At 32.3% G+C, this 25,013-nt stretch overlaps 1 long non-coding RNA gene across 1 annotated transcript in view; it reads left to right on the top strand.

Annotated features, from left to right (window-relative positions):
• The first annotated feature begins 338 nt into the window (after positions 1–338).
• LOC127718957 (uncharacterized) overlaps positions 339–25,013 on the top strand; it is a 35,366-nt gene continuing 10,691 nt past the window's right edge. Inside the window, exons 1-3 of the long non-coding RNA XR_007990063.1 lie at positions 339–417; positions 7,684–7,787; positions 24,357–24,427. This is a non-coding gene — a long non-coding RNA (uncharacterized LOC127718957). The remainder of the gene's footprint in view (positions 418–7,683; positions 7,788–24,356; positions 24,428–25,013) is intronic.

Below are 25,013 nucleotides of genomic sequence, written 5' to 3'. Positions count from 1 at the left end.
GGACATTTTAGACATCCTACTTGTGTGACGCTAATGATGATCAAACTTTTAAATAAAATCGTTTTTAGAAACTTTATCTATATTGTAAATAAAAACTTAACCATGGAGGCTCAATAATTAAATTACCAACAATTATATCTTACAAAAATATGCTTTAAATACCTGTTGAAAATTAATATTATAAACGAACGTAATAAAATTATTTAAACGTGTTATAAAAGCCGACAACTTTGAGTACAGGAAGTTTAGACGTTGCTACGATAAACAGTGAGAATAAGTAGACAAAAATATGCTTTAAATACCTGTTGAAAATTAATATTATAAACGAACGTAATAAAATTATTTAAACGTGTTATAAAAGCCGACAACTTTGAGTACAGGAAGTTTAGACGTTGCTACGATAAACAGTGAGAATAGGTAGGCAGCATTTATAGTATTCGTAGTCTATCAAGACAGAAAAAAACATAACATCTTTCATTTTAAAATTTTCTGATTTTAAAATACAATCGACCCAAAAGTATCAATCAATTTTATTTTTCTTTCATTTCCATATTGTATGTAAGGTTTTCACTACAGGTTTTTAGGGGGATTCATATGTTATGCTGTTATTTCCAATTCCAAGTTAGGGGGCGCTAAACATATGAAAAACAGACGTGACACGATTGCCAATGAGAGGACTATCCATTAAAAATCAAAGGAAAAAGACGTGAACAAATACAGGCCACCGTACGGCCTTCTTTAATTCCATAAAATATTGTATGTTTGTTTGCTAAGTCAGGGGCCCTTTGTCCATCGGTTGTCGTTGATAGCCATTTGACTCAATGGAACACAATATCTGTCAATTTCAAAAGTACTTCTATCTTATTTGTTTAAATGAAAGTCATGCCTGCTTTTTTCCAATATTTCAGATACACTTATCGAAACTCTCAAGATTCCTAAATACATGTGTTCAATGTGATCCCTGTCAGTGCACCTTGCTATCCAGTTCCATGATAAGTGTTTCACAATGTGCATATTTTTTAGTACATCTTGTGTCCGCTTAATATTATTATTTTTCATAATCCCTCAGCGTACTGTTTGTTTTTGTATTATTGATAAGAGTACTAATATCGTTACATTTCAAACCAGAAATAGCAGTACAACTGTATAGTGTATTAGAATGAAATAAGATAAATCAATCCAAGAATTATAGAAATTCAGAATTACGTGAAATAGTTTTTGCTTTATTCATATTCTTGCAATTTCTATGATGAGTTTATTTTCATTAAAGGGATTAACTTGATGAATCAGTTAAATTTACCAACTTGTTTAAATCTATATTATTATATATTATACAAGTCAACGTGTTTCTTTTCTTTTAAAGTTCATGTATATTTATCATTTAATATAAATACAGAAAATAGACAGCCAACGTAAAATATTAAATGCCATGCAATGACATCCTATATTTTAGATCAATGTCCATTCATTCAACCAGAATATATAAAACAGTATTTTTTTATACCAGTTAAAATATTTAAACCCAAATTTAAATGTGTTTTATCTTGAAATACAAATTAAGCCAATGATTTAGATTTCCTAGCATAAGAAAATTGCAGTAGATCTTGTTCGTCTTAAGGTGTAAAAATAAAAATCTACTGATCAAGATCAATAGCATTCTTTAGGAATATGTACTTACGTTTTTGCATTATGTTACATTCTTTTGCAAAGTTGTCAAATTTCATGTATTAAACTACGATTTCCATACACAGAGGATAAATATGCATAATAAATAGATTACAAGAACTTACAAGTTCCGCATATCTTTAATTTTTCCATCATTTGAGCATGTTGAATTTGCAATTTTATTGAACTAAAACTGTTTATTTTTTTCCTAATGCTCGGAGATTTCAATCAAATTTGAAAAACAAATTACTTTACGTGATGAATAACGAAAACTTTAAAATGTAACGTTCATTTTATGGTTTGTATGATTATGCCGATTTTTTGGTTGCTGATTTAAACTCCATCTTTATTGTCAGAAAAAATATAGAAGAAAAGTTATGAAATTTTCTGAATGACGACAGCAAATTTCTTATATATTCTTGCCTTTCTTTGCCAAATTTTCATTCTAGTGGACTACAACTTTGCATATTGGTTCATGATTTTACATGAAAAGAAATTGTAATATTCATTAATGACAATAGCAAAACAAATACATTTAACTTTTCGTTTCCATTCTGACGCATTAAAACTATACTTTGTTTGTGTTCCAGGTTGTCAATAAAATGTGGAAAACATATTTTCTTCATACACGATCACTCTAGGACAATCCAGTTTTTAATTAAGATATAAAATTGAGAATGGAAATGGGGAATGTGTCAAAGAGACAACAACCCGACCATAGAACAGACAACAGCAGAAGGTCACCAACAGGTCTTCAATGCAGCGAGAAATTCCCGCACCCGGAGGCGTCCTTCAGCTGGCCCCTAAACAAATATATATACTAGTTCAGTGATAATGAACGCCATACTAAACTCCAAATTGTACACAAGAAACTAAAATTAAAAATAATACAAGACTAACAAAGGCTAGAGGCTCCTGACTTGGGACAGGCGCAAAAATGCGGCGGGGTTAAACATGTTTATGAGATCTCAACCCTACCCCTATACCTCTAGCCAATGTAGAAAAGTAAACGCATAACAATACGCACATTAAAATTCAGTTCAAGAGAAGTCCGAGTCTGATGTCAGAAGATGTAACCAAAGAAAATAAACAAAATGACAATAATACATAAATAACAACAGACTACTAGCAGTTAACTGACATGCCAGCTCCAGACTTCAATTAAACTGATTGAAAGATTATGTTTTCATCATATGAATATCAGGCAAAATCCTTCCCGTTAGGGGTTTAGTATCATACCATCATAACATATATGAGAAGAACATAACCCGTGTCATGCCAACAACTGGTTTTTAAATAAATGTGTTTAGTGCCGATGCAAAGACCCTATAAGTGAATCAATATTAACGCCAAAATATGCAATCTTTAATGACCTGACAACAGTATCGTAACTATATCCCTTCTTAATAAGTCTGTTTAAAGGTTTTGTTAGCTTCAGAGGTGAATACTGACATTTTTGTGCTTTATAAAGAATATTTCCATAAAAAATTGGATGTGAAATATCTGAACGTATAAGAAGTCTGCATGTTGAGCTATATTTAGGAATGATGTCCTTATACCGATGATAAAATTTAGTAAATGTTTTGACTAGTTTGTGATATCGAAAACCCTGGTGTAATAATTTTTCAGTAATACATAAATTTCTCTCGTTAAAATCTAAAACATTGTTACATACACGAGCGAATCGTACAAGTTGAGATATATAAACACCGTAAGATGGTGACAAGGGAACGTCACCATCTAAAAAAGGATAATTAACGATAGGAAATGAAAAATCATCTCTTTTATCATATATTTTAGTATTAAGCTTTCCATTAGTGATATAGATATCAAGATCGAGGAAAGGGCAGTGGTCATGTATATATATTGCTTGTACTTGTCAATTTGTTTTTATAGTACCACTATGAATTATCCCCGTCGGTAAACGAATATGATTGAAACTTGGCGTATTCTTTTGGAAACCCCTCCTGTTCTATAAAGTAACCTGCAAAATACGAGTGCTATAATATGTTTATTGTTGAAGACAGTATGTTACCATGTACACTAAATTTCTTTTGTTATTTTTTTCACTAGATTTTGGTCCCTGGCGTATAACTTTTATCTCTTTTTCAATTATATTAATTTCACCTTTTTCATTGATGTAATGAAAACATAATCAAGGGTAATCAAAATGGAAAGATAAAGTCGGCATTAGATATTCCTTTACTTTTTGTTCTGTCAAAACAGAGGTCTATGACAATATGATAGACCCACTTAAACAGTACATGTTCACGCTAAAAGAAAAAAAAACATTTATTTATCATCCCGGATCAACATCTGCGTCTGAGACTATTTTAAGGATTATTCACTATAAATATGTTTTCTTGACTAAAAACGATAAAGTAAAAAAATACATAAAGGGATAATACAATCATGAAACAGGAAATACAATGGTTAACAGAAATGATTAAAGCTCCCAAAACACTACACAGACAAGGAAGGTTCAACAAGTTACTTTATGTATTCATTTTTTTTCGACTTTCCATTTTCACATAAGAAAAGAATTGGTCTTTATCACAAACGCATTGATGATCTCCCCTGAAAAGATAGTATGGATCTATGGATGTGGCTGTGGCTAAGCAAGCATATTTTGTATATTTTTTATCCAAATTTAAAATTTTAAATGTTGGCTCGTTTTATAATGCTTTCTGAGTTATTACGGAAACCTTAAAGCTGCATTCGTGGTTATATCTTGTATGTCTAATTTCATGAAGGTTTTGTGAGTATTGTTTGCTTTATTGAACTGTCGGTTGGTTCAAAATCTATTTTACCTAATAAACAGACGGGAAAACATCGTATTTTTAAAAAGCCGGTATGATTGATTTGTTTGGTTGACGTCCAGTGGTATTTATTTTCTGCATACTCAAGACGATAACAAATTAAAATTTTTTATCAAAAAATAAAAAAAAAACAAAAGATAGGTTCTTCAAGGATAGAAAATGTGAACTGCCGCTGGAAAATAAGAGTATGTTTGATAAGAGCTTAAACTTCGGCTTGAAACATGCCACCTTCATACCGCCCAGACAGTATATAGGTTGCATTTCTGTAAATATTGACAATGCAATTTTCCATAAAAACTCCTCTTAAGGCTAAAACTGTACCACTTCTACTATGAAGTTTTGAAAAAAATCATATCCTAGAATGGAAAGTTCATATGCACTACAATTTTTTTCAATGGTCAAAATATAGGGCTGTGCGGCATATTTTCAACGTTTATTTGCCCCGAACTTCTAAGAGTTTAAACTAACACTAAATTTCTTAACTAATCCTAACTTGACTGTAGGATTACCACAGATTTCTATATAGACAATATGCATATGTATATTTACTGGTAACATTCCCAAGTTATGTCTCTATGAGATGAAACCTAGAGATCATAACTGGGAACCAGTATGTAAACAACATTAACTATCTATGAATTTTCTATATCTCCCCAAAAGAGGCGTGGTTTGAGAAACAGCTGTATTTACAAAGTGCAACCTATAAGGGTTCTTTAAGTGTGGAGAGTAAGGCAGTCAGTCTACACGGGTCATTGTGATGATTTAACATCCTAAATCCAACCGGACGTGGCTACGAATTTATACATCCCAAACAGACGCCTTACTTTAGAGTGTTATTGTCCGTACGATAGAAAAACAAGGATGACCCTATTTTTATACCCATGTGAACCTTTGGTATAGTTTATCATAATCATAAAACAATGTCATATAATGCATCTACAATATTATCACAGATGGCAAAGCTCCAGAGTATTTATCCCTAGTTTTCAAATTTTTATGTATGAGTGTTCTTTATGTGGATAAATCCAGAAAAGTTTTTCGGACGCACAAAATTTATAAAGTGTTTATTTCATTTACTAGTACTTGTTCAATACCACTGCTGGTAGGTTGTAAGTACTCGAGGGTATCATCAGATCAGTAATCAGTGCTTCGGTACTGACATGATTTTTAACATATACTTATTTAAAACTACCCGTTCATGAATTAAGAAATTATCAAGAAATTATTAAGAAATTAAGGTTCCTACTCACTCACGTTCACCATAGATGAATTTGGCTATTCTGCTAAGATCTTTTATTGGTCTTATACCGCTTAACATTTAAGCTTATTTATGCATCTCTGGCTTTCAATTGATTAAGGTTTAGCGTAAATCCAGAAGAGCGCTTCGGATGCACAAATTTAAAAAGTGTTAATTTCATTAATACTATACTATCTGGAGTTTTTTATTATATACTATATGGAATGATTTCCTATCAGTAATATAGTTTTTTTCTTTTGAAGAAAAAACCCGAACGATACAAAATTTCAATGTGTTTCAAAGAATGAAATTATCGCATGTGTAAAGTTGCTATTTACTCTGATTTAAATCCCAACTTCAGTCTGTTAACATATTTAATTTATTTAATTTTACATATACTAGTAGTAGTTATGTGTTTTGCATTCAATTGGAGTTTAACTGTACAATTTTCCTTCCTATGTATTCTTAAGTTCTGTTAATGTATCGCTACAATAAAGGGACATAGCATGAGAAAATATTATTAATGCAATATTTTTCTAAACACTTTTAAAACAGACCGAAATGTATCACATTCATGTGTAGGTCTGTTAAAAACAATAGTATAAATTCCTGTTGATTCACAACGTGTTGAAAATCGTTCAGTGACCTATCATAGATGTCAGTTATTCGTGTTACATGTACATTAGACGATTTCGTGCTATCTTTCGTGCTATTTCGAACTTTTTTTACATTGATACCTTTAACACAGGCCAATTACCAAAGATTTTCTTTTTTTTACACGGGAACAGCCATGTAACTTGTTGTAGGGGGGATAAAATATTTTATCATGATTATCAATTTTTGAAGAAGAAAAATATGCATTGCCAGCTGACAAAAAAGAGAAAATAATTATTCTGAATAAATTCATTTAAAATTGTTAAAAAAATAAGAGGTAAATTGTTAATGTGACTGGACAGGGATTTCAAATGTAAACATCTAGAATAGTGAGATATATTTCACCTAACTGAGCCGTTGGACGAGGTTATACATAAACGTATTAAAAAAGAACATCCTTCTTTAAAGTATCAGTAAAATTGGATGTAAATTCCGGCAAATCTTTGCAAAGAATAATATTTGTGGCGGTATATAAGTCTAATACATCATGGGGTCAGGGTTGCCCAAAGAAAAACTTCCCTTTGTTCATTTTTTCAATTGACCGATCCTGACATCCCCGAAATTTTTAATACAAATTATTTTTCCCGCCAAACGCCCTTTTATCGATAACTAGAAAATTACTACTGTGTTTTCGTGGAATTTCAAGGATTGAGTAAAGATTGTATTTTTATGGATTCTTGAAATCGTGGTTTCGACAAAATCTGCTGGAAAACTTTTAGGAAATTGGCATGTCGTCGTTGAACAATAAAAATCGTGGTTTATCTTAAACCAGAAAATCCGCGGAAATAAGTACATGCAGTAAACCACGAATCAAATTAATCCACAGCCACAGTATCCATATTTTGATTTTTTCTATCCTTTTTACACTAAAAAATAAGACCCTAATATTTAGCTTTTGTCTTTATTGGATATTAACCCGAAAGCTCTAAGAACAAAACACATTTCAGAAGGTCTGAATTAATTTAATGATTAGGTTTTTGCATAACGGAGAGATAAGAAGGGATAATAATAATAATGATAACAATAATAACAATTCATTTTTCTAAAATCTAAAATGTAAATAAAATCATGAACTAAATTAATATTCATATATATTATAATTATTACGGATACGTTGTTAGTTTTGTCTTTTATCTTATTGTAACTATAGTAAAGTATTTCTTACACGCAAACCACAGCCCACATTTGACAAAAAATAGTCGAGTTTTAATGAAAAATTGAGTGAAAGCCCCATGCCACATAATCAAAATGTGTAACTAGTTACTTTAACGTTTTCAAAATGGTGTAACCAAATCATATTAATTTCAGTAAAACAGTAATGAGCCGAAGACAACCTTTACAGAGACACAGTATGGCAAGAGTTAGTTTTGACACGAGTACTGATACTGAAAGCAGTATTGCGGACACAGAGGGTAAGTATTTAGATGATTATGAAATATTTAAAACGAAACAAAATGAAAACAAATAAAACAAACAAAACAAAAAAAAAAAAAAAAAAAACGAAATAAAAAAAACTAGACAATGTGATCATGCTTTTCCCTACAAGGGATTTTATTGGATATTTATAAATACTTTTAACGATTTTAGAAAACGTTAATAAAATGCAAAGAGGAATATCTTTAATCCCGTAATCAAGGATAGGTTGCTTTTTATGCCTCCAAGGTTTTAGCAGAGGCATTTGTGAAAACACTTTAAAATGGAAAATAATTCAAAATCAATGACATAATGGTGCTTTTAGGTAAACTTTATTCTCGTCCTTTTAATTTAAATCTGACGACGCAATAACAAACCTGCTAGAAATTGAGAATTTGAAAAAATTACAAATCAGAAACAAAACAGTACCTTTTGGACAAATATTTGTTTTTCATAATTCTCCTTTGGAAGCCATTATCACACTATTTTTAAAAAAGTTATGAAAAAAGATTTTATACAAAACCGTATCCTTGTTCCTATCAGCAATGACGGTTATGCATAACTTTCTTCAGTCTGTAATATTTAAGAATCTATATCTGATTGACACCGCTGGTTAAATATATGGCATCTCAGTATTTCTATAAGTCCATCATTTATTGTAGAAGGAACTGAAGTAAGAACTTAAGAAAGTTGTTTAGTCGAACATCTTGACGACCCGGCTACATATCGTGATATTTTTTTTTCGTGAATGATGTATTTGGGAATCCTAGTTTTGCTGTGAATTCCAAGTTCTTGAGTTCGACATTCGAAATACTGATTTTTGCATATCTAAACAATATTGTTAGAGGCTTTGTCTACTCGGAACAACAACTTATTTGAAGTAGAGAGAGGATAAAGTTTCTTCAGCCTCGGGTTTCTTGAAAGATTTAGAAACCTGTGTGCATATTGTACGTAGTAGATTGAGAAAAAGCATATGAATCCATTTCTGACCAGTTTTGATCCATTGAGATACAGATTCCAGTTTTGGTTTATCTGGCTCACGCTTCCCCTATTTTCTGGCATATTCCTCAACTGCATCCATCAGTACCTCATGTTCTTCTTCTAGTTGATGGGCTAGGGAATTCGACATTTTGGGCTCACGCTATCAACTCTCGAAGTTGTTCATTGTTAACGATGCCGAGGTATCCAGTAATAACATGACTAGCGGGACTATATTTGTTCCACTACCCTCTTGTAGTTGAAAATCTTGGATGCAATAGGTTTGGTGTATGTATATGAAATGACAGATATAGTTTTATCTTGGAAGTTTTGTAATCTGCATAGAATTTTGGTGAAAAATGCTGCCAAAATTGATATCACCTAAACCCTTATTTGCAAAGTCTACATAAAAAAGACTACGTTTTCCTTATCTTTTGAAGTAGTTGTCACGGTTTTTAATAGCCTGTGATTAGCAATGTCCATTACTTTTGCAACTAATCTGTACAATTGTTGGTGTTTGGCCTCTTAAAAATTGGAATAAATTTGGTAATATGTCGACATGATATGCAAAGATTTCATTCAATCAAGTCCACATTTTAAAAACTTTTCCACAATAGATAAGAGCGTCCTGTTCCGATGGTGTTTTCTTATCGTTATTCAGTCAGTTGTTTTGGATGCAGACCAGGTTTTGATTACAGTAAAATTACATGCTATTTTATTTACATTGTTCAAGTATATCAGTTTCATTCATGATCGTCTGGCTTATTTTCAATTATATGCAAGTTCTTAGCACATACGACGGATAACGTACTCAGATATCACTTTAAAGTCAGTCTCTGGCATTTTCAAGAGTTTTTCGAAGAGACCGTTAAAGGTTTTTTTCAAAAAATCTTGTTTGGGTTTTGCCCCAAAAAATATAAACAATAAGGAAGGCATACCAGGGCCTTATAGGTTGCACTTTGTAAATACAGCTGTTTCACAAACCATGCCTCTTATGGGGAGATATATAATATTCATAGATAATTTGTTTTGTTTACGTTCTGGTTCCCAGATATGATCTTTATGGTTCATCTCATAGAGACATAACTTGGGAATGTTACCAGTTTAAATGCACATGGATAGCGGTCAAATTGAATTCTGAGGAAGACCCAAAGTAAAGGGACGGGTAGTACAGAATTTTAGTATAACTCTTAGAAGTTCGGGGCATATAAATTTTGAAAATATGCCGCACAGCCCTATGTTTTGACCTTAAAGAAATTGTAGTGCATATGAACTTTCCATTGTATGATAGAATTTTTAACGAGACTTCATAGTAAAAATGGCACAGTTTTAGTCGTAAAAAAGTTCCTATGGAAAATTACATTGTCTATATTTACAAAAGTGCAACTTAAAACTGAATTCATTTCTTTTAGTTATGCTATTTAGTGAGGAATAATAACACATATTCAGAAAAAGATCCCTAAAAACAGGTTTATCAACTTTGATCCTTTTCAATTTAGTGTTTATTTTCTGTTCTGAATAATACATAAGAAATATTTGTATCCATTACAATAAGTTATCAAAGGTACCAGGATTATAAAACAGTCGTTAGTACTGAAGACATTGAACTGATAAATTCTTTTAGTCTGTTATATTTTATATTTGTTATATACTGTTGTCACACACATAAAGATTAATGGCAATATAATATGAATTGAATGGTATATATAATGCACAATACAATAATTTACCCATAAGCTTTAATGTAATCCTTTACAGAATAACTAAAATAACGATAAAATGTGTATGAAACATTCGAAGGTTAATGTTAAGCTAGTACTGGAAGCACAATGAAACACAAGTCTTCTATGATTAGTTCTGTCAAATAAAGTCAGGACAAAAATTAATATTTTTAGCAGGAACCTATAATGGTGTGTTGTTACTATTAGACCATGTTATAAGCTAGACTCGTTTTCACCGAAGTAACACTGGTACATTGTTCTCCTTTTCCATTCCCAGATAAAAATTATTCTTATCATCTAGCAAAAAAGAAAATGAAACATTGTGTCTGTGTATTCTGACAAAAAGAACACAGAAGAAACATGAAAATAAAGTCAAAATAACGGAACTATAAACAACTGTCATACAATTGGGAGGTTGTTTTCCATTCGTTTGATGTGTTTGAGCTTTTGATTTTGCCATTTGATAAGGGACTTTCCGTTTTGAATTTTCCTTGGAGTTCTGTATTTTTATTTTACCTTTTAGCTAGCAATAAAATGCATCTACCAAAACAGGAATATGGCAGTTGTTTTTCAATTGTTCCGTTCATTGTACTTTTTTTTTTTATCAAAATCGTTAAAGTTATTGTTTCATTTAAGTCTTTGTTTCAAAAAGGGTTTATTCTATATTCTAGAATAACAAAACTATTTACAGCTATATTTGCACCATCGAAAATGTATAGGGACATTCATTTATCGAAGCAGCAAATCCCGTCCTTGGCTTCATCGGTCATGTGACTCAAAACCAAATTTTTGGCACGACGATTATCACTAGTAGAACCGAAACTGTTTACCCTCCAATAGCACAAGACTTCGTCCATGGTTTCTAATTAAGTTCATTTAAATTATGATAAATAAGGGTTGTACGTCAAGGAGACAGCAACGACACAAAAGAATATCTTGAGGGCAACATACTGTGTTCAACACTAGATAGCTGTCTTTACAATACGTCCAGCTCTAAAACTTTCCTCGTTTATACACGTTTTAAATTAATTGAATAGATTTGGCTGCAATGTTGTCTGTCCTTCGACTAGAATTTTTGTTAATTTTTTTAGCAAACAGAATTTCAAAATTTATTGTACAATCTCATGTATAGTACTTTTAAATGTTTTTCTGATAGGAATTAAGAAACCTTTTGTATCGTCATTAAAGTCATTAAATGTCATTGAAATCGGTACTTTAATATAAGTAGACCCATAACAGTTATATTCGACCACAATTTTACCTGCAATTGCTCAACAACTGAATGATTTTGATTGAAGAGTATGTCTGAAAATAAAAATAATTAAATTGTTCATTATGATTTTTTTATCTATCACATCTTATCAATCTCTTAAACATAATTGCAAATTGAAGTTGGGGAAAAAGCTTTACCAAAATGACATCAATAGTATACTATATGGGATTCATTGCCGGCTTTTTTTTCATTAGACATATGATTACAACGATCTTCTTAACGCTTAATATGTTGCATCCTCTCCCTAATTCTGGACTAAAAGACATTTTAAAATGGAATTCAAATGCAAGAAATAATAATGCTCTTGAAATTTGAAAAGTAATTTCTATTCCGATGTGAAAGTCTGAACTTTGTAATAATAAATATATTTTTTCTTCTTCAATAAATAAGAAAACCTTTAGCAATGAAGTTTACAAACAGTGTTTCATATATGTAAAACAATTGCACACTGATTGATAGTTTTTTTTATGGTTTAAAATATCATCGTGTACTCCTGAATGTATTACATCATTTTCACAAAGGTTAATGGTAGCGTGATAATTGAAGCTATCACAGAGTAAATCTCCTTTCTTTGAATAGCACCAGGTGCATCACTTGTGCAACCAATTGCAACTAAAATTTTCAATAACAAACACGTGTTGCAGGATCTCAATATTGACGACTTCAAATCCTAACCTCCTGATTGCACCCATTCATATATAATCCGACTGGCCACGTTATTACTGGTGACCTAAACAGATGTTATCCAAAGGCCCGAAATATGGTGAGCCTAAATCCATCAATTGGAAACACAACTCCAAATACTGATGGACTCAGTCGAGGATTGTGCCAGGCAATGGGTTAAACGCGAGAAAGAAGACGTAGATACTCTTCCGAATGGATTAAGGATGTGAGGTCGTTGGAATAAATCAGAATTAAAAACCTGAATGGGTCTATAAATACTCATGCCTAATCAATCTTTAAAGACCCAAATGTGTCAAAACATCTGTCCTACCTCCATGACAAATATGTTGTTGTCCCGTATATAAAGCTCCAGACAACATCGTGTTTGTGTGTAAATCACATTACATAAACTGCTTGATAAATGAATAAGGTATATACAATTCACTTGGAAACTCAACATATATCCCCAAGAAAGAACTCCTGGATAATCATATGTCTGTTTTATGTTCCTTTGGAATTTCAACCAAACATGAAGAACTGGATTTTCCTTCACAGTATTGGATACCAAAACTACATAAGTGTCATTAAAAACAACGTGATATTACTGGGTCTTCCAAGTGCTCCACAAAACATCATTCTAAATTATTAAAATCAATTTTATCAGCAATCAAACCCGGGCTTCAAAGTTATTGTGAAACTATCTATTCTAGAGGTGGCGTGAATCAGATGTGGATAATAAAAAATTCCAAAGATCTTTTGATCCCTGAATGTGTCGCATGTGGAGCGGAATCTGCTAACCCTTCTGGAGCACCTGAGATCACCCCAGTTTTGGTGGGGTTCGTGTTGCTCGGTCTTTAGTTTTCTGTGTTGTGTTTTTTGTACTATTGTTTATCTGTTGGTCTTTTCTTTTTTAGCCATGACGTTGTCAGTTTATTTTCAACTTATGAATTTGAATTTCCCTTTGGTATCTTTCGCCTCTCTTTTAGAGTATATACTATCTAAGACTCTTGTAATAGTATTAAAACGTTTGACTTTTCTATACTTTACACACGTATTCTCCATTCCAAACTAAAAAGCAAAATGAAAGAGTTAGTCATGCTTTGTTTCGTTAAAAAGAATGACCAACGCAGACACAAGTATCTTGTCTTTGATTCAAACAACTTTCTGAAACTGACTATATCAAAATGCTTGATTTCCTGATTGACAACATATTTGCTACGTTTGAAAGACGTGTTTTTCAACAAACAATCGCCATTCCCATGGGAACCAACTGTGCTCTTCTTCTTGCCGACTTGTTCCTTTATTCATATGAGGCTGAATTCAAACAGGTACTTCTCAGGAAGAAAAAAAAAGAAGTAAGCAGTATCCTTTAAATTCACTTCCCGCTATATAATTGATGTTCTCTCACTAAATAAATCAAAATTTGGTGACTATGTTGAATGCATCTATCCCATCGAACTTGAGATAAAGGGTACAACAGATACATGTAAGTCTGCCTCATAATTTTTTTTTTCAAGACTTGAAATAAATTTATAGGAAAACACCTGTATACAATTTACCTTGTACAACCCAGGGAAGTATGTGACATACCGAATTGGACTTATCATCGTGTTTCTACTTACATGTGCAGCACTACTGTTGCCACATGTGGAACAGGATCTGCTTACTCTTCCGGAGCACCTGAGATCACCTCCAGTTTTTTGGGGAGTTCGTTTAGTCTTTAGTTTTCTATGTTGTGTTTTGTGTACTGTTGTTTGTCTATTAGTATTTTTTTTTTAGCCATGGCGTTTTCAGTTTATGTTCGACTTATGATCATTTTTGCTTTTGTATGCTCAGTCAATTATCTTCATAAAAAGTTCAGATTTTAGTCGCAGTCATTTTTCAATACATTATAAAATATATTTTTCTTATTTTTTAATGATATGTATACTGTAAACATTGTCTAGTTTATTTTCTAGACGATGACGTAAATTGCTGAAATACACCACGATCTTAAGCCAAAAGGTGAAGTAATTTATCAGACTTTTGATAAAATACTCAACGTTTGGGTTAGTTTGTTTTTATGCGAACAAAACTGTTATCATTTGTTCAAACCAGTAAGTGAGTTTATCCCAATACTGTGATAGATGGCAGTTAACAGTACATTGTTAAAAAAACTAAAACTATGATTTTAAGTACAAGTAATAATAGAAAACATCTTAACCGTTCTTTTGATTATAATGGTGAGAAATAAGATCAAATGCAAAAGTTTTTAAAAGCTTTTAGTGGGGTTCGTGTTGTTCAGTCTTTAGTTTTCTATGTTGTGTTTAATGTACTGTTGTTTGTCTGTTTGTCTTTTTTGGCCATGGCGTTGTCAGTTTGTTTTCGACTTGTGAGTTTGAATGTCCATTTGGTATCTTTCGCCTCTCTTTTTTTAAATGTCTTAGTAATATCATTAGTCAGAATGGAAATCTTATTCATTCTGCACAAGAATTAGCTAAAAAATTTATGAAAGTTATGTATTCTATAAAAACATATTGTAACTCAATTTATCAAACACCTGTGGCTTTGTCGAACCATTTCATTTAACTCACTAGTTAGACCAATTTTAACTTACAACAATGAAATATGGAATACATACTCATCCTTTTATAAAACTATTAGATGAGATAAGATAAGAATACGCATTTGCGTCATCACATATATTCATCTAGGCTCAAATCTAATGTTTAATAGTTAAATTAGAATGTCAAACTACCTACCTCAAGTGTTTTGACTCCAGATTCATTGCCATTTAATCCGGAAATTAGCGTGGACGCAAACTGATAGTGTGTCGTGTGAACAGGGTAATATATAATGTAAATGAATCAAGACGTATAGGAAAGCTGGGGCCTGTTTATCGAATCGCTCTTATGACTAGGACATGTCATAAGACCATCTTAGGACGTATCTTTGTCCTAAGTAGGTTTATCAAACATATCGTAACTTAGGAAAAGTCATAGGAATTGTCCTAACTTTAAGACACCTATGTATGTGTCTTAAGATGGTCTTATGATGGTCCTAACTTTAGGATATATTCTATGATGGTTAATTTGTAAACAAATACGACCTCCACCTATAGATGTTTATTTAGGGAGCAGTATAAATAATTTTGTAGCAATAGACCGCTTATTTGACTATTTGGGAGACATTGATATTATACGCAAGTAAAGATTATCATGTCCGTATTTCTAATTTTTAATCTTATAACTATTATTACTGCATTTTTTATTTTTCTTTACGCTAACACTTAGGACAGCGGTTAGGACATCCTAGCTAAGATTGTCCTAAGATAGCTTCGATGTGCATGCTGGTCCAAAAATTATCCTAATTTATTCCTACGATAGGTCTTCAGACAGATCCTAGGACAGCTTCGATAAACAGGCCTCTGGTCAACACAATGAATACAATTTTCAAAATCGTATCATATTGAAAAGATTTAGATGCTATAAGGTGCAACTATTAAAAACAAAAAACAAAAGAATTGAAAATTAATAATAAACATACATTACTGTAAATGACTCTTTTCCGAAAATTTAGAATATAATATCAATAGACACAAACATCAAGTATTTAGTGATGGACATTTTATTTATCAAATCAATCTCTTCTTAAAGTCTAACTTTCCATTACATGAATATATTGCTATACACAATATAAGCAGAGACTTATAAATCCATACTAAAACAGTATAAAATAATTAACGTAGTAATAACATTTTTTTATCATTATTTATAATTAAAATATTTATTAATTTTTATAATCCTTGTGAATTGAAACCTTGCAAGTATTTTTTCATTCAAAACCGTTTAAAATTTAGATACTTACTTATGTGTACGCATTCCTGCTCATCGGTGCCCATATGTTGCATATAATTTTCATAAATGTATTCACTGTGCGACATAATACACGTATATATAACATTTTTAATTATATTCTATTAAGGATAAAATTAGTCTCAGTTTAAACTTAATAATTTTAATGAATATTCTCTTGTTCTGGTAGTATCTATTTATGAAAATAAATATTTTTGACATAAAAATCCTTTTGTTTAATTTTCTTCATGTTTTCCGACATTTTGCTGGGCTTTGATTGAAATACAAAATATCACGTGATAAACGTTCAGAAATAATCAGTTTATTCTGGGACATTATATATTAATAAACTATTCCGCAGGTTTAATGTCACAAAGCACAATAGCAGGCTGTATTAAAACTACACACACAACGCGAACAGGGACCGTCTCAAAGCATGAACTATATAATTGCGTTATCATTATACTTGATATCTAATAAACATTCGGATTATTATAAACACATACGTTTTATCAAAAAGCAAATAGGTCCTAACGTATAAACGATTTTTTGACTGCAACCTTGTCTTTATTTTTTCACTATCCGATCTACAAATGAACTTTGATTGTTGAAATATACAATGTCACGTGGTAGCATATCCATAGAGGGACTGTATCAAAGACATAGATAACTACCTGTATAAATTTTCGAGAGGTTCCGAGAATCTTGTTTCCGGAGATATCCGAATGGCCCATAGAAACTATCAAAACTCACCAATATATAGGCGAGAACCCCTCAGGGGGTTCACGCAAAAATAAAGTCCCTAAGAGTGAAGGCAGGGAGTCCCTGAAAATATTTCAATCCGTGTTATTATGAATCGATAGAGATGAAAAAAAAAATATCATAATTGTAAGATGTATATGTACTGTTTATTTTCAATGTTTTGCTATATATGTATATTTGTAGGTTATTGGCCCATATGGGATTTAAGTGCTTTTTCAATAAAGTTAATAAAGTATATAAAAATAAGCAGATGTGGTATGATTGCCAATGCGACAACTATCCACCAAAGTTCAAATGCAGATGATATAAGCAATTATAGGCAACCGAACGGCCTTCAGCAATGAGAAAACCCCATACCGTATAGTCGGCTATAAAAGGTCCTGACATGAAAAATAGGATACAGTTAAATTGAGAAAACTAATAGCCTGATTTATAGCAAAACAATTTTTGAAAAACAAATATGACCGACATGAACCAACGACAATAATTGAACTAAAGGCTCCTAACTTGGGACAGGCACATAAAACATGTGGTATGGTTAAACATGTTTGAAGGCGCCAGCCCTCCTCTAACGTGGGATATGCATGTTTTAATATTCAGTTGAATGGTTCATAATGGTTTAGGCTGTGATAAAAATACTCATCAAGAATACCAGGCTTATAATCTGTTACGCAAGACGCCCGTTTCGCCTTCATTAGGTTCGAATAAAACAATTTGGAAGGCCAATTCTAGCAAGAAGTTGAAGAGCATTGCAATCCAAAATTTCCGAAAAGTTTTGCCAAATACAGTTAAGGCCATCTATGCCCTAAACATTGTTGGCAAACTATCATTATCTTCTGTTTAATACCCCTAGCGGTAGTTTATGACTGTAAATATAGTACGTTAAAGCACATGTGAGCATTTTCCAATCCTTTTAACAAAAAATAAAAAAAAAACCAACATATTTTCCAATTCAAAAAATCCATGGATAGAAATAATGCATTTTATATAATGCAGCTAGACGATTATCATTTATAAAAAAATCAATCTGAAGTTATGGCGGACGGAGACAATAGATGTTCACACCACATGTAAAAAGTTCAAACAACCACAGCAAAAATAAATAGATATTGGAAGACAATAGACAGACAATAATCCAATATTTTTTATCAAAGTTAAAAATAATAAGATGTGGTATGATTGGCAATAGGAATGTTTACAGTCCTTCTGTATTCGAACTGGAAAACCTGAAGAACTAAATCTTTAAAGACTATCAGTTTCAAATGTATAGATAAGCGATAAAAGTTTTTTAAGAGACTGTTAACCTTCTTGTTACCACTGTTATTCCATATTTCTTCGTCTATTCAAACTTCTAGAAATTAGTAATGTATTTTTTTGCAAGCGTGATGATAACCAATGCAATGACTTATAACGGTAACAATTTCACTGCACCAGGCTGCCGTTTCATAAAACAATCGTTATCGTACGTTTAAAAATTAAACGTTAACCAAACGTAACGCTAAAATTCCGTTTCATAAAACAATCGTACTTTGCGATGGTCGTACATTGCGTGTGAATCACGAACGCTATTTACGTGTGGTTAAACCTGCCACAAAGCGATCGTTACATAAAAGATGGCCGTCGCCTTGCATACTTTGAGGCACAACCGACGCCGAATCTTTAGACGACACAGGGTTTTCAGGGAAGGATTGAAATCATGGACAATTTAAATGACACATATATCATATCTCGCTACCGTCTTGGTAGATAGGGCATATTTGAGTTTTCAGATACACTTTTACCACGCCTTGAAAGGACGACTTTGATAAATTTATCAAAACCTCCTTTCACACAGACTTTCGGGTAAAGTAAAAGAGAATTTGCGTGCTATGTACTTACAATTTATATGTATAACAAGTTATTTCAACAAAACAATCAGAAATATCTGGACCAAACCATTTGTTGGTGATATATATGAACAAAAACATGGACAAATAAATTATTATACCAAATGTTTACTGTTGACGCTACTAAAAGGTGTCTTCTGTCACGTCCGCGTTTTGGCAGGGAGTGCTTGTTTGTCCAATTATAATAACTCCGGTTGAAATATTAATAATATTTTGTTTTTAATTTTTATTCCACGAGGGCATTTGAAACTATCTAAATCTGTAGCTGTTAGCAAAAAAAAGCAGCACTCTTTCAAAAAGATATGGGAAGGGTATGAGGGTATATTTATAAAAAAAACAAACTTGTCAGATATTTTGATACTGTGCGGGATTCAACATTATTCGTTGGATACCAATTTTCATGGCTTTTGTGGGTACAGGTGGACCAATAATATAAGTCAACGAATTATTTTTTTTCTATAGGCTTTGTATGCATAAATTGGCAAAACCACGAAATAAATATCAATAAAATGCATTTTTTCCTGAATCCACGAACATTGATAGCCACGAAAATGAATTAATCCACAGTAGTTGACCTTCCAAATGACAGAAACAAGTGCCTGTGATGTACACGGATATATTTGTTCCTTACCTACACAACAGACGAAAAATATACATAAAATTGGAACTTGAACAATCAAATTTCGGGTGTGCAACAATACAGAACGGTACTAACTCCCCTTAAAATGGTTTCAATAGTTATATATATAAAATGGTTTCAATAGTTATATATAATAGAAAATAGCTTTTGCAAATGTTATTATTACTATGAAAATGAAATGGTAGTACTACGATAGCCAAAGAACCTCGATACTAGTGCCTTAAAGTTTTAAAACAATGAGAAAGGAACGATATAAATAATTTAAAGAAAGCCATTTAGTTATATCTTATCTGCAAAAGTAGCAAAATTGTTATAAATATGAACAAAGAAAAAATATTTTATAATGACGATAACCGAAAAGGAATACATGTTATCAAAAAATTCGGAACCCTTTGTCTCGCGGTTTTATGCTGCTGTCAGCGTAAAAGTGTAATGTTAACTAAAAAAATAGTCCATTTATCAGTAAACTACAGAATTAAAAAAAAAAATCTTAGATGGATACTGTCTTTTGTTCATAAACAACCTTCTGTCCAATTTCATGAAATTATACGAAGGGTTGACAAAGTTATTGATGTCTCAAACAAACTTTAATCACAGAGGGTCCACAGACTGTACCGAAATGTTGACCCCGACGCCGACGACGTAATCAATTATCGGTATGTCCCGCTTTATAAATAAATTTCGCAGGCTTGACAAAAAGGGTGGAAATATGTACATGTAAAATGATAAGACTGGTATGGATTGGAATGAGAGAAATTAAGAATTGATCATTTTAACTGCATGTTTTGAATCGTTGTGTAATTCTGACATCAGATTGTAGAGACTCCAAAATGTATACCTATTTACAAGAGAGTTGTCTCATTGGCACTCATACCACATCTTCTTATATCTATTTTGCTGAAATGTAAGGTCTCCATCAACAGCCAAGTAAAGCTCAAATGATATAGTATACATTTGTACATCTTTCTAATTAATAAAATTTCTCTCGCTTCATTGTGAAAATGGAACTAAAAAATTGTGAAAACATTATTCAGCCGGCGAAAGCCATGTAAAAGAGGGTCGTAATGGGGATACCTTCATTACGAATAACGGTAAAAAAATTGTTGTCAAATGACATTAACTGTAATTTTCGGTGCATGACCATTTTCTTAATGAAGATAAAAAAAATCGACTGCTTTTGACAATTTTTTTTTTTCCAAAAATAACGGTAACAAATAATTATTTGAGATCTCTGAATCTCGAGAATACGGTGGCAATATGCGGCTATGAAAGAACGAGATAACTATCTTGTGGGAACGACGTATTATCTTGAGAGAACGAGATAACTATCTTGTGGACACGGCATATATCATCTTGAGGGAACGAGATAACTATCTTGTGAGAACGACATAATATCTTGAGAGAACGATACAACTTTCTTGTGGGAACGGCATAGCATCTTGAGGGAACGACATATAGCATCTTAAGGGAACGAGATAACTATCTTGTGGTAACGACATAATATCTTGAGAGAACGATAACACTTTCTTGTGGGAACGGCATAGCATCTTGAGGGAACGACAAAGTATCTTTAGGGAACAGTATTTTTTTCTTACATGGCAGCATTCCGCTACCGTACGATAAAGATATTTTGAAGAATCACGATAAAACTTTAACCATTTTGTCGCTAAAGCGACGTAGGCCGGAAATGACCGTTTGGCGCCTGACGGTAAAGTGCATCGCTACCCTCATTAAAGCCATCGATGTCATTAAAAAGGTATTAAAAATTTTAAAAAAAAGCTATAAATGTTTATGTTCTCTATTTAATAAACACAATGTGGGAACGCAACTGTATGTTGTTTTTTTTTATATTGTGGTCATTCGGGAGACTGTCAAGCGGGGCTCCGACATTCGAAATAATTTTCGGATACGTGTTTTTTTTTTTCATTATTATCTCTGGGGCTTACTTGTAATGTATATGAGAAAACGTTTGTATCTGTCATTACTATTCAAACATTGAGGGGTGCCGAACCCATTCTTAAGGCAAGAAAACAGGGGGGAAATTGAAATAAAACTAAGAGCTCCGACCCAAATTATGGAAATAGTTGTGTTCGTTCAGCTGAAGTTTTGACTTTTAATAAAAGAATTGTTTTCAAAATTTGTAAGGTGTTTAAAAAGAATTAATATATAGTTTTTCCTCAAATTTATCTTCAATATGTTTACACTCACAAATAGTTCTAAATCTTTAAAAACACATGTCACTAAATATTTTTCACTGTACGGTCACTTGTCGGTAAACAACTTTCGACTGTATTATCACTTGGATATGTAATGTCGCTTGGGTGCAGAGTCATGATTTTGGCTAGAGTATGCATGAAAAAAAAGTTACAAAACAGTACAACATAAGAATGAATTATAAAGATATATTGAAAATGGTTCAACTCAACAAGGCATAAAAAACCAACGATCAAAAAGATAAAGTACCGATTGACAGTTACTGAAACTAGTCTTACACCAATTATAACTTATAAAACTCACGTGTCCCCAGACTTTAATATCGCTCAGTAATCATCAAATTATTCTGAAAATTGATATGTCAAAAATAGTCTAGATCGAAAAGATATTTAGTATTTGTTTTTTTGCAGCTTTAACATTTCACATACAGTCTAAAATAGGGCCATGTTAGCCTATGTCATCACTTGACGTCCGTCGTCGTAAATTATTCTAAAATTCTTCTCCTCTGAAATTACTGTTCCAAATACACCCAACTTTAACTGGATGTTCTTTATAGTTGTGTCTAGTTTATAAATTCTATCCGGGGATTTCATAAATAAAAAAATTGCCACCATTGCCTAAAATTAAACATAAAATGGGGGGGGGGGGGGGGGGGGGGCGGTTTTTTGCTTATATCTCGAAACCTAAGCACTGCCATGAAATAAATAAAATATTTACTCATATTTGAATCGCCGTGGATTCGATTCTCAGCAAGTTGAAACCAAAGAAAAAAGTTGATATTTGCTGTTTCTCCTATTAGTATGCAGCATGTGGGGGTATTAGTAAAGATTGGTAGGTCCATATATGTCGGCCTAGTAAATTTCGGGGTCAAGATTGATATCTCATAATTATAGGTTCTAACCTGAACATGCATTTAACTTGCTACTGGGCGTACATACACACCTCATGTTTTATCAAACATGAATAAAACTGAATCCTATCAGTTCCTTTTGTGGTATTTAAAATTCTTTGTGTGTATTATATCTGGAACACACATTCTAGGAGTTGCGAGGTGGTAAATTGCATGTGGCTTAATTACAATCAATTATAGTTCGAGTTCAAGTTCGAGATGATCTTCAAGTTATATTTCGAGTTACTTTCCAAGTTAAACTTCGAGTTCGAGTCAAAATTCCAGTATCAGCAACATTCGAGTCACCTTAAATTATGTTTGAATTCTTTACAAATTGTTGTTACAAATTAGCAAATACGTGATTGCAAGAATATATGGCCATATTAAATACATTTTATTGTTACATATGTAAATAGTTCTATCATGCCCACGGGGTATAACCGCCGTACGATTGATTCCGGAAGTTAATCGCTGCATCGCGAGGTTGGCAGATAGACCATCCTAAAATTTTCACCAAGACTAATTGACGTACTGTTCAGTTAAGTATTAAATTTTTATAAAAACATAGTTTACTGATCCTGACAGCATTCTATATTACTAGAAGATGCCCGCGAAATCGCAGTACAATTAGGCAAGAGTTGAAACAAAACAAAAATCGATTTTCGCGGGTAGTACGCCGACTGAGCATGTACACGAAAGCGTATAAGACACGAATTGATAAAGGTCTTCGAATTTTGATATTTACTAAATAAAATTGTCGTTTTCTGTAGAAAAAAAGATTGTTTCAAAGAAAAATAAGTACTACAAAACACTACATGTATACGTCATATCACAAATATTTCCGACTTTGTATAGTTTCAGAGGAGTTGCTGCTCAATGAAATCAGTCTCTTCCTTGAGTAGTATAGATTTATATTACAGGAACACCATGTGACTTTTTTAGATATTACTTGTAATGATCGCGAAACAAATATAACAAATAAAATTTCACTCGAGTTTTTTTTACATATATTTATTCATATTCTGTATAATTTTATTCTTTTAATGTGCATTTACATTTAATTTCGGTTTTTATAACTAATAATACAAATTAAAAAAATATTATTTGCCATTATCTTCACTGAATTCACAAAGTCAGGAAATATCCGATATTTTTCGTGTATCTTTCACGTTTCATTCCCGATCATATGACAGTTTATTATAAAATCGGTTGCGGGTACGCGTAGCCTACAAAGGCCAATTTGGCTACGCAAAAATAAATCGTGTGTCAGGTGAAAATTTCAACTAATCTAGGACTTGCATGAATTATTCTTTGATAAATAGGAAACAATTTTATTAAGTCTACCTCGTTGGAAGAAACATTTAAAATTGGGATTTCTTGTACTTGGAGTCTTTTTTTACTCTCAGTCGTTTACTGGCATATTTTTCTCCAACGACAAAGAGTGCGATATCCGGGGATTCCCGTTCTAAAAATAAATAGCGATTGTCTAACGATCGAAAATTCTAACGATTAGTCTACGTATGCTTTATGAAACGCACGTAAACGTAATCGTTATGTAGTCGTTAGTTACACGCTAAAATCTACGTTTGTCGTTATTAGCGATAGTTTTATGAAACGGCAGCCAGATTCGCATTTCGGTATTAAATGTATCTTCAGTGGTGTTCAAAGCCAAATATTTGAAAACCGATAACAATGTTTTTATATTATAGATACAGACGACAGACGATCGAGGACAAGATTTCCACCCATAGGTCAAAGTCAAAGTCCTGATCATTTCTGTGTAAGTACAAACACTCATGCACTCTTACTGATATATGGATATCGACTTCCTCTTGACAAGTAGTAAATAGATCAAAAGAAATATAACCAAGATAAACATTTTAAGGGTCTATACAAAACAGTAAAAAAAAACATTTACACAATGTTGAACTCACTCTTACTAAATCAGGAGCCTCGATGGGCGAGTGTTCTAAGTAGTTCATATACAGTATCATTTAGAAATAATGAGATGGATCTAGCAAGAACATAGACCGGACGTCAACAGTAGCCTGGCAACAATGAGTTTGGGAGTTCGACTCCGAACTTAATTGACTATGATTGCCAGTTTTCCTGTCGAAGCTCGGTGGTTTTCTTTCTTCCTCCACCAATAAAAGCCAGCTGCCATGGTAAAGCCAGTCCAGCAATCAATCGATAATTTTACCGATGTCATTTTTAGACCGTGATATTGAAATTTTACTTGGTAATTATGATACCAAAATTTATGATAAATGGTATGACTTTTCCTTTCCTATTATCAAATATCATTTCCTTGATGATGATGTTCAATTGGCTCCTTCTAATGGAGTGCCCATTTCGGAGTTGATCGT

Source organism: Mytilus californianus, unplaced genomic scaffold (assembly GCF_021869535.1).
Source record: "Mytilus californianus isolate M0D057914Y unplaced genomic scaffold, xbMytCali1.0.p SCAF_10, whole genome shotgun sequence".
Classification (NCBI taxonomy): domain Eukaryota; kingdom Metazoa; phylum Mollusca; class Bivalvia; order Mytilida; family Mytilidae; genus Mytilus; species Mytilus californianus.
Note: the sequence above shows the minus strand (reverse complement) of the source record. Positions and strands in the feature narration are given on the sequence as shown.